General features: G+C 35.9%; 1 long non-coding RNA gene across 2 annotated transcripts in view; it reads right to left on the bottom strand.

Annotated features, from left to right (window-relative positions):
- Positions 1-995: 995 nt before the first annotated feature.
- The window catches only part of LOC124889344, a 15,981-nt gene continuing 9,190 nt past the window's right edge, over positions 996-7,786 (bottom strand). Inside the window, exons 2-3 of one of the 2 annotated variants that reach the window (XR_007048259.1) lie at positions 1,352-7,710; positions 996-1,245 (exon numbers count right to left, since the gene is read on the bottom strand). This is a non-coding gene — a long non-coding RNA (uncharacterized LOC124889344). The remainder of the gene's footprint in view (positions 1,246-1,351; positions 7,711-7,786) is intronic. The other variant, XR_007048260.1, reaches the window with a different exon arrangement.

Here is a 7,786-nt window from a genome sequence, read left to right as displayed (position 1 = left end):
AAATGAAAAAACAAAAATCAAATCCAGGATGGAGGTGATTATTGCTATGGTGATTATTCAATTGCAATTGCAAGAATAAGCTAATACAAAAATCACCAACAGATAAGGAAACAACCAGTTGGCCGAAGGTTATATGAGGAAAAAGAGAGGCAGTGTCCGTAATACCCCGCCAGATCCTAGACAAGTTTTCAGCTATACATCACACGTTTAGAAGCCCCAAAAGCATTTATTTCACACTAAGTACAAGAGACTTGGCCATTTTAAGACCCTAAGGTTTTGAACATTTTATTTTTGACCTTCCCGAGTTCGAAACGTTGATTTATGAGTTGAAATATGATTGGGGATGTTTAAGGGTCATCCGGAAGAGTTTCGGAATTTTCGAAAAGGGTTCGGGGTGTTTTTGGACCCCGGAGGCAGAATGCCTCCGCGATTTGGGCGTGTCACGGAGGCTAGACCTTCGCAATACATAGCGTGTCACGGAGGTTAGTCTCCGCGATACACGCCGTGTCATGGAAGCTAGTCTCCGCGATAACCTCCTTGTCACGGAGGCTGTGTTTTTCCTGCAATTTTATTTAAAGTTCAAGGGGGCATTTAGGTCTTTCCCCCTCTCCCTAATCGTCCAAATCACGATTTAAAATTCAAGCGGCGCATTATTTGCCCCATTCCTCATCAGTTAACAACGTAGAAATCATCCCCATCCCCAAGAACACAAAAATCAAACCTTTTCTCAAGAATTCAACCATTCAAGGTCCCAATTCCAGGTCTTCTTCAAGAATTCAAGCAACTCGGGTATGTGGCGCATTCATCAATGGGTTCCTTCCACCTAAGTTACTCGGACTCAGGTGCGGATATTCGAGACGGGTGCGAATCTAAGAGTCGGATTTGTCAAAATATAAATTTTAAGATTCGGAGGTGCGAATCCGAGTGTGGATACGGGTTCGGGGTTCGGGAATTCGGCTAAAAAAAATTAAATATTATAAATATAGAGTTATAAAGATATTCTAAAAATACTTTATTAAACAAACACAAGAAAACATCCCAACTTAAGACATCAATTCAAAAATAATAGAACAAAAAAAAATGTCCATTATCAAGTTACTTAAGTTAACTACTCTTCCGCATCTTCTTCAAATTCTTCCAAATCTTCAAATTCTTCGTCAAAAACTACTCCTTCCAATTGACGTTCATCTATTGATAGCTCGGTTAAATTATTAATTGTATCCTCAACTTCAAATTGATCTCCACCTAAATAAGTTAAAAAGAATGTACACATTAAAAGGTTTTTATACAAAGAAAAAATTATCATTCAAAATAAATAATTGAGAAAGTAATAAAGAAAATGTAGACATACCTACATCCCAATACTTGCTTGGCCCATTTATATATTTCTTTTTCTTACGAGATAGCAATCGTAGATTATACTGTACAAACACTAAATCTTCGGCTCTTGAAGTTGCTAACTTATTTCTCTTGATGTTGTGAATCATAGAATATGTGCTCCGATTTCTTTCACAACAGGAGGAAGAAGCCAATTGAGTAAGCAACTTGTAAGCTAACCGTTACAAAAGTGGAGTCGAGACACCATGATTTCCCCACCAAGAAAGGGGATCTTCATACTCCATAGCATCAATCACATGAGGCTCACCAAAATAACCACTCATGCTACAAAATTTTCCATACTCCAATGAAACTTGTTTCATTTGATTAGAATCAAAGTAACTTTGAAAGCACTTTATTCTATTCGATGCAATTTCTAAATCTTCATTAGGAGCTACCCGTAGAATTCCATTCTCTCCTTGAAGCCATGATTGATGATAGTATTTGGGAATATTTGGGAACCAAAGAATGTGCCATACAATGTAAAGGGGTGTTGCTTTTGTTCCACCTAGCCACTAGAACACAATGAATGGAATAAAAAAAAATTGATTGGCCAAAAATGAGATCTTCCCTCTCATGCTCAAAGATTATTTTTTTAACCTTCTCAATCATTAAGTCCCACATATCATAAATGAGATGTAATTTTAGACCATCTAGATTGGCATCTCTAAGCATATCTACAATAGGTTCCATAAACTTACAAAAATAGTCAATATTATCCCACTTTTCATCATTCATTATAAAGGATTTTATTTCACGAGTTTTGACTTCAATTCCCTTATCCCCTTATAATTCTTCCATTCATCGATCTTCTCTAAAGAAGATTTCACTTTGCAAATACGAGTCGTCATAATAACATATGAAGCAAATCTTGTTTCACCAACTTTAAATAAACATAAATCTGAATGTTTTTGAAAAATCGCATGTGTCATGTCATGATTCACAACAAAATTTTTCAAATTACTCACTTCACTAAATAACTCTGAGATCCATTGGCAATTAGCAAAGTGAGATGATTTATCAAATGGTTGGCACATACTTTTCAAAGCTAGATTCAAACAATGAACAACACAACGAGTCCAAAATATATGAGGATATTTTTCCTCCACCATAGTACCGGCAAGTTTCATATTACTTGCGTTATTTGTAATAACTTGAACAACATTATTTGGACCTACTTTCTCTATTGCTTCAATAAACAAATTAGCAATATATTCTCCACCCTTCGTGCACTCACTAGAATTTATTGAATTTAAAAACATTGGACCCCAACTAAATGATGCTAATATATTGATCAAAGGTCGTCTTTTAGTGTCAGACCAGTCGTCCGAACAAATCGACAACCCTTTCTTTTTCCATATATCTTTAATTGGTTGCAACTTCCTATTAATGTGAGTCTTTTCTTGATCTAAAAGAGTTGTTCTCGACCTATTATATGATGGGGGGCTAAGTTGCTCGGACTCGGGTGCGGGTATTCGAGACGGGTGCAGATCCGAGAGTCGGATTCGTCAAAATATAAATTTTAAGATTCGGGGGTGTGAATCAGAGTGTGGATACGGCTGCGGGGATTCGGCTAAAAAACATTAAATACTACGAATAGTATTTGTATTAGAAACTTTTTTCAAAATTATAATTCACGCTTATTTACCAAAATATTAAAAATAAGTATAATTAAAAATTTAAACTAATGTTGTCAAAGTAAGTATACTAAATAAGTATACATATTTTACTTTTTTATTAGAAATAATACTAGTATCTGTTGTTAATATAAATATTAAATATTAATATTATGTTATTAACAACACAAACAAATAAAACCCTGTCAAAGTAAGTATAATGAATAAGTATACACATGTTTTACTCTTAATTAAAAATAATATTTGTTGTTAATATAAATAATAAATAAATATTATTAATATATGTTATTAACAACACATAAATAAAACACGTCACCTTGACCCCCCCAAAAAAATTAAAAACCATCACTGTGTCCAACGCTGCCGTCACTGAGGTGAGAGAAACGGATGACTGAAGACGACTGAGGAGGTACGACGACTGCGACTGCGACAATGATTTCCGTCGACGGCGACAGCACATCGACAACACCGTCTCTGTTTCGATGGTCGTTGGTCGGGATTTTTTAGGTAAGTCGCCGGTTAATTATTTGATGTTTCCCCTCAAATTTATTCTTTAGTTTGGTCAACGGCTCCGAAATCATTTGACCGAATCAGAGATGGTGGAAGCACCCGTCCTCGCCTCAGTCTCGTGTTGAGACGGGTTCAGCGGCAAAACAGCCGAGTCCGAGCAACATAGGATGGGAGAATAAAATCGGGGATGGAATTTTCAGCTAAAAACTTCGAATATTTTTTAAAGCATGGAGAGTTGGCAAGATTGAACGATAAACCTAATGCGTAGAACATTCTAGCCGCTAATTTGTCGGCAGTATTCCTCCTATGGATGCCAAAAGATTTTCCTATAGCTCCTCTTTCTGAACTTTCTTTTTTTATGTTGGAATAAATCAGTGCCCTTCGGAAGAGATACATAATCAGTTTTTTTTCTTGTATCAACTTGAACTGAAGATTTTTTCTTTTCAGCTTGTTCGTGCTCCATCTTCAAAATTCTCAATTTATCACCTTGAACTTCACTACATATTTGAACTCTTTGACCCAATATTCTTAACAGATGTGCTTTAACTCTATTATATGATCCAGTAACTTGTTTATTACAATAGTTACATGACCATGTTCTATTTCCACCACTATTGGGAGCAGCTGAAATCACTTTAACATGATTCCATAGTGATTTGTCATCAAAATCTACTCCTATACTTTTTGTTGGTCTCATAGGACCTTTTCCCTTTTGACTACCCGATGCGGATGATGCCATATTATTTGATAAAGAATAATCAAATTTTTAAGTTAAAATTTCTTTTAACAGACGTTCTGTTTATAATGTTATGGATGAAGATACTTTTTGACTTTTCCCAATTTAAATCAATTTAATGTTTCCTTGACACATAGGGATTAGGATTTATATATTTTAGTTAATTTACTATTTTTAGTTATTTTTGTCTTTTGATTTTACTTTTCAATTAGGAATAGTATTTGTATTTAAAACTTTATCCAAAATTATCTCACATTTATTTACTAAAAATAAATATAATTAAGAACTTAAATTAATGTTGTCAAAGTAATATACACTAACCGACATGAATCATCTTTGTTGAGGGACCGACACAGTGCTGGACTGCTAGCAATAGATTAATTAATTATTAATAGTAAAGTAACTAATTATTAATTAAAAGTAGTAAAAAAAAAAAACCCAGTACGACAAAGATTTTAAAACAGTCACTTTGACTTGAAAAAAAAAAAACTGTCACTGTGTAAACGCCAACTGCGCCGATTTCTGGTACGACGATAATTTCCGTACCCTGAGGTGGTACGACGACTGCACCGATGATTTCCGACGACGTTGACGATGATTTCCAACAACGGCACATCGACAACGCCGTCTCTATTCCGGTGGTCGTTGGTCGGGATTTTTTCACGTAAGTTGCCGATTAATTATTCAATTTTTCCACTCAAATTTCTTCCTTAGTTTGGTCGATGTCTCCGAAATTGGTTGACCGAATCGGAGACGGCGGAAGCACCCGTCCCTGCCTCAGTCTCGTGTCGAGACGGGTTCGGCGGCAAAACAGCCAAGTCCGAGCAACTTAGCCTTCCACCCATTGAGTCCCAAGAACCCTTTGAATTTCATGTATAAACACCTTTTTCCCTCTTTTTATAAAATTCCAATGTTAAGTACGAATTTACTCGATGTTCTCATAGTAGCTTTGAATTCAAGCAATGCCAATATGTTTCCTCATGTGTATTTCATTGTTATCTGCTTTAAATTTCAATCACCCATATCATGTTCAGTTGATACCATGTTAACTTACCAATTCATGAATAAAACCATGTGAGCATGTTGTCCTTACAAGTTCAACACATTCCCATACCCATACTCATAGATTCCATCAGTTAAGGATATATTCTATGTTTTGGATCTCTGAATTATGAATTCCCTTATAGTGTTCTTAATTGATGTCATTGTATTCAAAGTATTATTCAATGCTAGAGGGTTATGAACACCTGATACCTATATGTTTATACATGTTTTTATTTTCAAGTAACAAGTCAGTCAAATCATGATTTTATTTTCATATTCAAAGTATCATGTTCATGCTGAGCACTTAACAGTACCACATCATGTTAAACGAATAATAATACCAATGTCATTCAGTTGGGAGTAACACTTAGCACCGAGTGAACGCAGGGATAGAGGCTCCCCCGTCAGTTAGGCATGAGTCGTTAATAGCAGTCCCTTAGTTCCAGACCTATGGCGCCACCGTAGATTATGAGGGGCCCCCTGTCAGTAGAGGCATAACACCCTCGTCCTTCGGGACATCAACCTTGTGAATCCACATCGTCAGTCATGTGTTGGTACCCCTGGCAAGGTACCATCACCCTTCCAACAGGGGTTACAGGTTGGACCCGGATAACTCAGATTGGGGCATGTCAGTTGTAGTTAGCTCCCACAATCTCAGTTCAGTATTCAGACCATATCAGCTCAAGTTTGTGTGACCAAGTGTTAAGTTTATTAGTTATTCATTTTACAGATTATCTTAGTTCATGTTTTACTTGGTTTTGCATTCTTCCTACATGTCCATGCATTTATGCCCAGTACTTAAATGTATCTTAGTTGTCTCTATCTCACATACCAGTACATTCCATGTACTGACTGCATACTCTCTTTTGCGCTATATGATTTCACACTATAGGTTCGGATGCTCAATTCCCCGATCGCCCTTAGTCAGTCCAGTGCCACTCAGCAGCAGTTGTGGTGAGTCCTCATCCATCGAGGACAAGTTATTTGCAGTTATTTTCAATACTTTCTTTATTTCAGTCGGTCGAAGTTAGTTGGGGATTTGTCCCATCAACTCCTCATGTCTTAGAGGCTTTCATATGTTCAGATATTCAAACTTGTTTTCAATTTTTATCAGTAGTTCAAACACGTTGGTATTTGTTTCAGTATTACAACTTAACATAAGTTTATCAGTTTAACTTCCGCACATGATGTTTTATTATTACTTTATTCAGTGCTCACAACAGGTACCAGTTCATGGGTTAGCTTGGGGTCACTTGTGGCCTTAAGCACCGTGTTACAACTAGGGGGTAGCCTCGGGTCGTGACAGTGTCCCATTACAATGAGAATAAAACATGAAAAGATAGTTTAATTGAGAATATGCGACATAATTACCAGATGCTAAAACTTTCCATTGAAAAGAAGCAACAAACACAGGTAGTGAAATCAAACGAAATCAAATGAGAGGACTTTATCACATAAAGAAACAATTTTCTCTCTCCTTTTCTTAGAAATCACATTAATCGGTTAATCGGAGATCCGAACACTCGATCAACGAAACCTTTATTAATCAGTTAGTTGAAGACAGTACCATGCATGATAAAACTTTGAATCGTTAATCTGTCAGTTAATTATGAACATTAAGTTAACATCTAACAGGGAAATGGAAGAGAATTAGCCAAACCACGTCTAATTCAACAAATGAATAATGCAAGTGGAGCTCCATGACATGTGCCCAAATTTCTTTTATGACTACACAAAGTCAGACAAGGAAATCAAAGAAGTCTCTGAATAAGTAAACAATGCACATTGTGACAGACAGGGATAACCTCCCTCAATTATCAATTATCGGTCATTCTTATATTATTTCCTCCTCAGCCATTTTTTGGCCCACTTCATATAGTTTATTTTGATTAAATACTATATTATTTAAAGTTTACTTGCAATTTTGCAGCCTTAAAAAGTGTCAAATTGCGTAGGTTAAAAATATAAATTACGGCAATTTGCCGTCAGAGCGTTTCAAAAATAGTTCCAATTATTTTCCTCAATTTGCAACGACACACTAAAATCAAATAGAGGACTAAGTACGAATACATCAAATTCAGTAGCAAATATTTTAATCTCCTTAGAAACATCACTATACTATTCATTTATTTGGGCAAATGCGGTCATCAAATTTTTCATAGAAGAAGAGATCTAAATAATTTTGATTATGCTTTTACACAAATCTAATAAGATCTGGAGGAAATCAGAGAAATGTAGAAAATAAGTAAGGGTAGATAGAGATTGAACCATAACCTGTTCCCAAGTAGAAGCGAAATTGTAGCCTTTGGAAATAGCTTCCGACTTTGGAATACCAGGCCTTGTCGCCGTCGCCATTGAGTGGGGTTTATCAATATCCTCCCTTCTTCCACTACTTTACAACTGTTTCTGTTTATTGAAAAAAGGTAAACAAATAAGAATTGAAGAAAAATGAGGGAAAAGAAACTGGTTGTGCAGTCACAAT

This window comes from Capsicum annuum, chromosome 1 (assembly GCF_002878395.1).
Source record: "Capsicum annuum cultivar UCD-10X-F1 chromosome 1, UCD10Xv1.1, whole genome shotgun sequence".
NCBI classification, from domain to species: domain Eukaryota; kingdom Viridiplantae; phylum Streptophyta; class Magnoliopsida; order Solanales; family Solanaceae; genus Capsicum; species Capsicum annuum.
This window is presented reverse-complemented; position numbering and strand designations above follow the sequence as displayed.